The 10,165-nt window shown below is 37.2% G+C and overlaps 1 non-coding gene across 1 annotated transcript; it reads left to right on the forward strand.

Annotated features, from left to right (window-relative positions):
- Positions 1-4,843: 4,843 nt before the first annotated feature.
- On the forward strand, positions 4,844-4,950 carry LOC128280076 (small nucleolar RNA R71). The gene has a single exon (XR_008270257.1). It is a non-coding gene; the product is annotated as a small nucleolar RNA R71 (small nucleolar RNA).
- Positions 4,951-10,165: the final 5,215 nt, after the last annotated feature.

The raw sequence follows: 10,165 nt of genomic DNA on the forward strand, positions 1-10,165 counted from the left end.
TACCGGGTTCCATTGCTAATCAAAACAAAAATTTCAACCGTCGAAGTCATCACATTATTAAGCACTAACAATTTGGCATGTATAGCTAGACTCACACGCGCTATGGTAGTCCTAGAACCGACTAAACCATGGCTCGATACCAATTAAATGTAACACCCCAAACCCGTGACCGTTCGGATTCGACCACGAGGTGTTACAGGCTTACTTCCTTATTTCCCTCTTGGAAATTATGAAATTTTGTTTCAGGCAGGCTAGCTAACTGCGTCACTGTTACCTTAAAAATCATATCTCGAGTTCCAGAACTCGAAAACCAATTCTGTAAATTTTCCCTGAAACTATACTCATATATCTATCCATGGATTTATTTCTATAATTTTTGGTCAGGCCAATTGGTACAGTTTATTAGTTAAAGTCACCCATGTTACAGGGGTCGACTACACTGACCTTCGCGCGTTACAACTTGAATATCCCTCTGTACAGGGCTTTAATACTGGTGCCGCTTGTTTCTAATGAAACTAGACTCAAAATGGAATCTTCACATATAAGGCATGACTTCTAATTCTTTCTGGATAATTTATAGTATATTTTCAAAGTCGAGACAGGGGATCCAGAAACCGTTCTGGCCCTGTCTCACGAGAACTTTAATATCTCTCAGTATCCTGCTCATATGGTCGTTTCGTTTCATCCATATGAAAATAGACCCATCAAGCTTCGAGTACATAATTTTCTTAGCAATTAATTCCACTTCTACTATTTTTGGTGATTTTTCGATCTCATATCACTACTGCTGCCCGCAACAGTTACTGCAGTAGACTATGCCAATTTCATGAATCTTTCCTTGGCCTTACTAATCATTCATCATACATGGCACAACTATGGCCACCTTATCAAAATTCTAAGACCCGTGGCTATAGGTTCTAGCATCCCATTCAAACGACCACATAGGCCATTTTCACATGGCTTAAAGTTTACAACCCAAAATTCAACAAAACAAAATAGCCCATACATGCCAAATGTTCTCCTAGGTTGACTAAGAAGACAATACCAAAATTGCTCGCCGGTGTGATGACTTCAACGACGGTTCCGAGCACGCAAACAATACGAGTCCAAGAGACCTAAAAGGGGTGACAAGAAAACACCGAGTGAGTTTATAACTCAGTAAGTCATAAGCATTCAACCACCATCCATTAATAAAGTTGTCACAACATGAAACAATAAACGAGGCTAGGTACTCATCCATACCGAAACTATACCATAATTCCTCGGACCTTTCGGTTCAATCTCATACCAAGTCATACATCCACATTTCATATTCTACACAATAAGATATTTGAGGCATTTTCACACACTAACTCATTTTCACCACAATCATACAATTGCAATCATCACATAGATTTAAAGCTTACCAAGCTCAACCCCGAGCATGAACATATTGCCTATTCGTCATGAGCTCAAGGTACTTACCCGATCTGCTGTCCATACTCAACTCGATGGAGACACACCCTCCATATAATTGTTCGATCGGAGATATTTATATATATATAGAGAGAGAGTACGCACACACAGTGCTTAATACTCGATTTCGCACACTTAGTGCCATGCGATTTAAGCCCGCACACATAGTGCCATACCCTTCGAGCTCGCATACTTAGTGCCATATATTTCCAGCATGCACACTTAGTGCCATATATTTCCAGCACGCACACTTAGTGCCAATCTCGTCACCGTACACACGTATTGCCCACACACTTAGTGCCGAAAGCAAACTTTCTACACATTTCACTATTTCTTTTACATTCAACAATTGTCATCACTCCATACACATACAATTTCATTTATATATATATAGCATCCCATTAAACACAATTGCATAGATTTTACAATCATTTAAGCAATATCAAACATATGTGCTTAATGACTTACCTCGGATGTTGTCGCACGTCTTCAACGGCTATTCAATTACTTTGTCTTTCCCCTTGTCCAACTTTGATCCTTTGAGTTCTTGAGCTAAATCAAACAAATTTACTTCTCAATCAAACACACACATACGGCAACCATATTTTGCTTTTAACACATTCGATCACTTGGGTGACCTATTTAACTTTCAAGCATTCATTTCAATTCTTAGTTAAATAATGCCGAATACCATTAACTACTAATGCCACACACTCACATATGCATAAAATTAACCCCTACATGACCTATAGCTCATTCGGTCATTCGTCTTTCAAGCTTATCAAGCTTCATATCATGCTTCCTTGGCGAATATACATATAAGCACAATGTAGCATTTTATTCACTTCATGATACATTCGCCTTGGCGTAATTTTCATTAAAATCCCTATTAGCCACTTTTTAATGCCAATGTTACAAGAAAGGTTACCCAAATTCACATTAAGCAACTACACATACACAAGCCAATTTTTCTTCCTATCATCAAATTTAACACGAATCACAAACTTAAACCCTCAATAGCTACTATGGCGAATAGATCCTTTCTATTCCATTTAACTACCATAAATTTAAAGTATTTAAATCAAGTTCATGAGTTTCTAATGCAAGAATTAGGCCAACCTACTAACCTTAACACCCACATTCGGTAAGTGACCACATACACACTCTCATAGCCGAATTTCCATATTACCAAAATCCTCAATACACATATTCCCCTTATTCAACTTCAATTTAAGCTCCCTACTCACAAAACACAAGGAATAGAAATCATCTTCTAAGTTTCCTACCTTAGCCGAATGGCCAAATCACCACAAGGATCTAAATTCACACATGGGCTCAATCAAAGACCTATCCATCAACTAAATTTTTATGAAATCTCAAAGAATTTACTTAAAACTTACCTCAATCAAACAAGTAGAAGACCGAATACCTAGCTTCTTCCCCCCCTTTTTCTCTTCCTTTAGTTCATAGCAAGAAGAACAAAACATAACCAAATTTCTCCTTTCTTTCTTTTATCAATTTCCCTTCTTCTATTCGGCCAAGACACCCAAGGATGAGCAACAAAAATTTTTTTCTTTCTTTCTTTGCTTAGTCACGGCAATGGGGCATCCACACACATTATTTCTTTTTTTTTTTTTTTTTTTCATTTCTTTATTTTCCTTCCATAATGCACTAGGCCAACATGTCTAGGACATGTTTTCTTTGCCCATCATCATGTCATGGCCGGCCACTAACCTTAGGAAATGGGTTATTTGACATGCAACTCCACCTTTGTGTTAACATGCACTAAGAAGCCATTTAAAATTAGCCTATCATATTTCACCATGTTTCACATTGATCCCTATTTAATAATTTCTCATAAAATTGGTAAAATTAGAGAATGAAACTTCCACATATGCATGCACACACATAGTAAGCATAGAATATAACAATTAATTATTTTTATGACTCGGTTTAGTGGTCCCGAAACCACTTTCCGACTAGGGTCAATTTAGGGCTGTCACACCAACATGAATAATAGTTTTAGCAGTTGCTAAAAAGGGCCGTCCTAAAATCAAATGTATGTTACTATCCTCTTCCATATCTAGAACAACAAAGTCTACTAGGTATATAAATTTATCGATTTTAACAAGAACATCTCCAATGATACCCCTAGAAAATCTAATGGTTTTATTAGCCAATTGAACGCTCATCCTAGTTTGTTTGGGTTTCTCAAGACCTAGCTGTTTAAACATTTTATAAGGCATAACATTAATGCTCGCCCCTAAATCAGCCAATGCATTATTCACGTTCAAACTACCAATTAAACAAGGAATCGTAAAACTCCTTGGATCTTTCAACTTGTTGGGCAGCTTATTCTATAGAACGGCTGAGCAAACTATGTTCAACTCTACATGTGACGCCTCATCCAACTTCCTTTTATTTGCTAAAAGCTCTTTTAAATATTTAACTGCGTTTGGCATCTGCGAAAGAGCTTCAATAAAAAATAAGTTAATGTGTAATTTCTTTAATAGTTTAATTACCAAATTGTTCGTCCGTTGGTCTTTCCTTGTCGCACTGGGGTATGGCACACGAGGTTTGTACTCTCTTTTTATTGGTTTTTTCTCATTGTGGTCCGTCTCACCTTTACCCTTCCTTATCTCGAACGGTAATTGCATTGAGTTGTTCCCTTGGGTTCGATTCAGTATTACTCGACAAGCTATCTTGTGGTCTTTCAGAAACCAGTTTGGCGAGTTGGCCTATCTGGGTTTCGAGCCCTTGAATCGACGCTTGTTGGTTCTTAAGTGCTATCTCAGTATTCTGAAAATGAGTTTCTGACATCGAGATAAATTTCGTTAGCATCTCCTCAAGGTTCGGTTTCGTTTCCTACTGGTAAGGTGGTTGTTGAAAGCCTGAGGGATGTTGTGGCCTTTGATTTCCTTGGCCACCCCACGAGAAGTTGGGATGGTTCCTCCAACCTGCATTATAAGTGTTACTATATGAGTTATTTTGAGGTCTAGAATTATTATTACCCATATATTGAACTTGTTCCTCCTCGGTGCTAGGGTTGAAAAATTGATATTCTGTGTGCACTCCTCCTCCATTTGCTTCGCACCTCATCACTAGATGTACCTGAGTAGAATCATATAAATCGTCAATCTTTTTATTTAAAAGTTCTACCTGGTTAGATAGCATAGTAACTGCGTCGAGGTTGAAAACACCGACTGCTTTTGTTGGATTTGTTCTCATGACTTGCCACTGATAGTTATTCAGTGACACCTCTTTAATAAATTCATAAGCATCTTTAGGTGTTTTGTTGTTTAAAGTTCCACCAGCGGCTGCGTTGATGAGTTGTCTTGTTGAGGGGTTCACACCGTTGTAAAAAGTCTGAACCTGTAACCATAAAGGTAACCCATGGTGAGGGCACCTTCTCAATAGATCCTTGTATCTTCCGCATGCATCATAGTGTGTTTCTAGATCCATCTGCACAAAAGAAGAGATATCATTCCTCAAATTAGCCGTTTTAGCCGGCGGAAAATATTTAAGTAAGAATTTTTCAGCCATTTGTTCGCAAGTAGTGATTGACCCTCATGGTAACGAGTTCAACCACTGTTTAGCTTTGTTCCTCAGTGAAAAGGGAAACAACCGAAGGCGAATGGCATCGTCAGAAATGGAATCGTCAGAAATGGCATTGATATTAAAAGTGTCGTAAAACTCCAGAAAATTTGCCAAATGAGTGTTTGGATCCTCATCCTGCAAACCATCAAATTGAACAAACTATTGTATCATTTGAATTGTGTTAGGTTTCAGTTCAAAATTATTTGCAGCAATAGCAGGTCTAACTATACTCGATTCGGCTTCTGTTAAAGTAGGTTTAGTATAATCATACATAGTACAAGGAGCATGATTCTAATTTATTTGATCTGCAGCAACCACAGGAGGAAACTGATTATTCTGATTTTCAGCCATCTCCTCGGCTATATTATGGATATCTTCCTCTTGTCCTTCCTCTATGTTTCTTAGGTTTTGCCTTATTTCTCTTCGATTTCTGCGAGCTGTGCTTTCAATCTCACTATCAGAAAGTAATGGTCCTGACGAGTTTCTTCTAGTCATAAACTATAAAAACCTGTCAAAAAAACAAAAGAAAATTTAGTAAAATTAACAAAACTAAGATAAAATTTAAATTGCAATAAAATAAATAGCTAAAGTAATAAAAATTAAGCGTTCCTAATATTTTAGTTCCCTGGCAACGGCGCCAAAAACTTGATGTAATGCTCGTGATACGTTTTATATTTATGATTGACCGTACTTGAAAACTAACTATTATCACGATGAAGGAAAGCGCACCTATCGAATAGTGGAATAGTTTATAGCAAGATCGGAATGTCGAACCCACAAGAACTAAAAGTACTAGTATTAACTTTCTTTTTATTATCTAGCCTAAAAATAAGGGGATTACTTTATCTAAATGAATTAACTAAAATAAGAATGCACAGGAGAAAATTGGGGAAATACTTTTGGGAAAACTGATTGAATTGGACAATACCCAAGGAAAAATCCACCTAGACTTCACTTGTTACTTGACTCTGAACCAGACGATTTATTCACTTGACTTGATCCATAGAAATCCCTAAGTTATATTATTATCTCTCTCGAGACTAACAACGTCTAACCCTAGGTTGATTAATTGAAATCTCTTTCTAATTAAAATCCCTAGTGTTGCATTAACTCGATCTATGGATTCCCTTATTAGGTTTGACCCTAATCCGGCAGATTTATGTCACCCTATGTCTAGGGTAGCAATCAACTCCGTTTAATTATGCTAGATCTACTCTTAGATAGGGACTTTTGCTCCTCTAAATAAGCACATCAAAACTTGAATCAATATCCTGGAATATTAAAACAAGAATTAAGAACACATAATTAAGAACAAATCAACTATTTATCATATAATTTAGAAAATAATAACAAGATTCGTCTTAGGTTTCATTCCCCTTAGGTATTTAGGGGACTTAGTTCATAAGTGTAAAAGGAAACATCTCAGAAGAATAATAATAACAAAACATAAAGAAAACCGAAAAAACCCCTAAAGGAAATTAAAGGGAGATCTTCAGTCTTGAAGGAGAATCCGGATTCTAAGATGGATCAATCGGCTTTTTTCGAGTAATTCCTTGCCTCCTACTCTGTGTGTCTTTTCTAGGTACCTCCTGGGTGTTTATATAGGCTTTAGAATGCTTCAAAACCCTCAAGAGTGGCCTTTTCTGAATAGGACTAGACTTTGGCCTGACAGGGACACGCCAGTGTGAGGTGGCTGAGACCGTGTTTAGAGTTTGCTAAATAGACACGGGCGTATGAACTACCCGTGTGAGGAAGTCTAGGCTGTGTTGATTTCCCATGTTGACCCATTTTCTCCATTTTTGGCCTGTTTCTCGCTCTTTTTACTCTCCATTGCTCACCTAAGTATAAAACATGAAATTAAAGGATTAGGAGCGTCAAATTCCACAAATCTAATGATAATTCATCCAAAAATATGCTAAGCATGGGACAAAAATATGTATAAATTACGACTTATCACATGCCACCAATAAAGCTGTTTCAAATCGTTATACATTTTTGTGCTTCCCGAATGAACAGGTACACAACTACTATGTGCTTCTTTTAAAATCATCAGAATTAACTCTGAATTTCTCAGAACACATATTCAGCCTCTGAATCCTAAACTATCATTAGTATCAACTTGAAACTCTGAATTAGGGTTTGATTCACACTGAGCTCGTTTTGCTAACATTTCATTATCAACTTTCTGAGCTTCATAAATCTGCTGTAAAAACAATGGGCTTGCTTTCAACTCCACTACAATTGAGCCATCATCAGACCAAGCCAACTGAGTATTCATTACACGTAGAGCAAACAAGGATTTCTGGCTTAAAGCATTAGCAACAACATTTGCTTTTCCCAGATGGTAGTCAATTACTAACTCGTAATCTTTTAACGATTCTAGCCATCTCTACTGGCGCAAATTCAAATCTTTCTAAGTCATCAGATATTTCAAACTCTTATGATCTGAATAAACATGGCATTTCTCACCAAACAAATAATGACGCCAAATCTTCAGCGCAAATACAATGGCTGCTAACTCTAAATTGTGCATTGGGTAATTCTTTTAATGCGGCTTCAATTGCGTCGACACATAAGCTATGACTTTGCCTTCCTGCATCAAAATACAACTTAGACCATTCAACGATGCATCACTATAGATTACAAATTCTTTACCCGAAACTTGTTGAACTAACATTAGAGCTTCAGTCAATAAAGCTTTCAGCTGATCAAAACTTTTTTGACAATTCTCGGACCATTCACACTTTACATCTTTTTGAAGCAATCTCGTCAATGGAGTCGCAATTCTTGAAAAGTCTTTCACAAATCGCCTATAATAACCAGCTAGTCCCAGAAAACTACGTGCTTCAGATATATTTCTCAGAGGCTTCCAATCCATAATCACAAAAATCTTGCTTGGATCGACTCGAATACCCGATGCTAACACAATATGCCCCAGAAAACCAACCTCATGCAACTAGAATTCACATTTCTTAAAGTTTGCATATAATTTTTTATCACGCAGAGTCTACAATACGATTTTCAAATGCTCGACATGCTTAGTCCGAAAAAAATCTGATTCATTAAATCCATAAAGACAACAGGTGCATTCATTAGTCCGAAAGGTATTACTAAAAATTCATAATGACCATACCTCATTCTAAATTCAGTCTTTGGCACGTCAGAGTCTCTAACTCATAACTGGTAATAACCCGATCTCAAATCTATTTTTTGAAAACACAGTAAGCCCTTTCAATTGAACAAACAATTCGTCAATTCGTGGTAGAGGATATTTTTTCTTGATTGTCACTTTGTTGAGCTGCCTATAATCTATACACATTTCCATAGTACCATCTTTCTTTTTCACAAACAACACAAGAGCACCCCAGGGCGAGAAACTCGATCGTGCAAATCCTCTATTGGTTAGTTCTTGCAACTGAGCTTTTAATTCTTTTAAATCTGTCAGAGCCATTCTGTACGGAGCTATCGATATCGGTGTTGTACCTGGCATTAACTCAATGCCAAACTCAACCTCTTGGATCAGTGGTAAACCCGGTAACTCTTTAACAAACACGTCTGGATACTCACACACAGCTGACACTGATTCAATCTTCTTTTCAGTCAATTTCGTATCAAGTACATAAGCAAAATAAGCTTCACAACCCTTTCTCACATATTTTTGAGCTAACATCGAAGAAATCACTGCTGGCAAACCATTTAGATCATTTGACTTAATTCGAATAATCTCATTATTCTGACATCTCAAATCTATCGTCTTTCTTTTGCAATTCACAACAACATCATGCAACGTTAGCCAATCCATACCCAGAATTATATCAAACTCATCAAATGGTAACAATATCAAATCGATCGGAAAGCAATTATCCTAAAACATCAATAGACAGTTCTTGCACACTTTATCAACCAAAACACACTTGCCTAAGGGGTTCGATACTCTAATTAAAAATTCAGTAGGCTCTACAGGCAAAGTCTTACTGGTTACTAAATTCACACATATATACGAATGAGTTGATCCTGGATCTATCAATGCAATAACTTTAGTATCGTAGAGAGTAAAAGTACCAGTAATGACATCTGGAGATGACGCTTCTTCTCAAGCGTGAATAGCATAAGCTCGTGTAGGTGCTCTAGCATCAGCTCTTGCGGTAGTGTCTCGTGTCACACCTCTACCACCACTTAGATTTTGAACATTACGAGATGGTCTCCCTCTAACTGCAGTGTTATTCGGTCTCGTGTTCTGAGCACTATCTTTTCAGCTTACCCCGGGCAATCTTTAATAAAGTGATCTCTTGAACCATAACCGTAACAAGTTCTATTATTATTTTTCACCTAGTAATCTCCAAAATGTCGTCTTCCACACTGTTGACATTCAGATTTAACATCTATTACTTTACCCACATTCAATACTGATGTGGCTTGAGCTTTAAGGTTGGTGTATGATTTCCCGTGATCTCTATTCTAATATCTCATTGAAGCTATCAATTAGTTAAAATAGTCTCTAGATTTCTTCAACGAAGAATGATAAGATTTATTCATTGATCTCTTCTTCAAATCTCTTGCCTCTGAATCAGCTTTTCTCTTTCCTTTGCTGAGATCTTCGGCTTTACAAGCCCTCTCAACCAATACTATAAATTCTTTCAGTTCAAGTATCCCAACTAACAGCTTTGTATCTTCATTCAACCCGTCAACAAATCTTTTACACATGATTTCCTCAGTAGACACGTACAACCGGGTATATTTGCTTAACCGTACGAATTCTACTGACAGTCATTCGGCCCTACTTCAATTCTAGAAACTCTTTATGTTTCTGATTGAGAATCTCTGACTTAGGTTTTTTTTCCAGAACTCGGTCTGAAATAATTCCTAGGTAACCCGTTCTCTAGGAACTACCGATGTCAACGTTTTCCACCAGTGATATGCATTATCTCTAAGATAAGATACTACGCATTTAATACATTCATCTGGAGTATAGGACAATTCATCGAATACTCAGATAGTGTTCTCAAGCCAGAACTCAACTCTCTCAGTATCATCATCAACTGTAGCCCGAAATTCTTCGGCCTCGTGTTTACGTATCTTATCCACTAGTGGCTTACTCAATTGACTCGAATCT

Source organism: Gossypium arboreum, chromosome 8, assembly GCF_025698485.1.
Source record: "Gossypium arboreum isolate Shixiya-1 chromosome 8, ASM2569848v2, whole genome shotgun sequence".
In the NCBI taxonomy this organism is placed as follows: Eukaryota; Viridiplantae; Streptophyta; class Magnoliopsida; order Malvales; family Malvaceae; genus Gossypium; species Gossypium arboreum.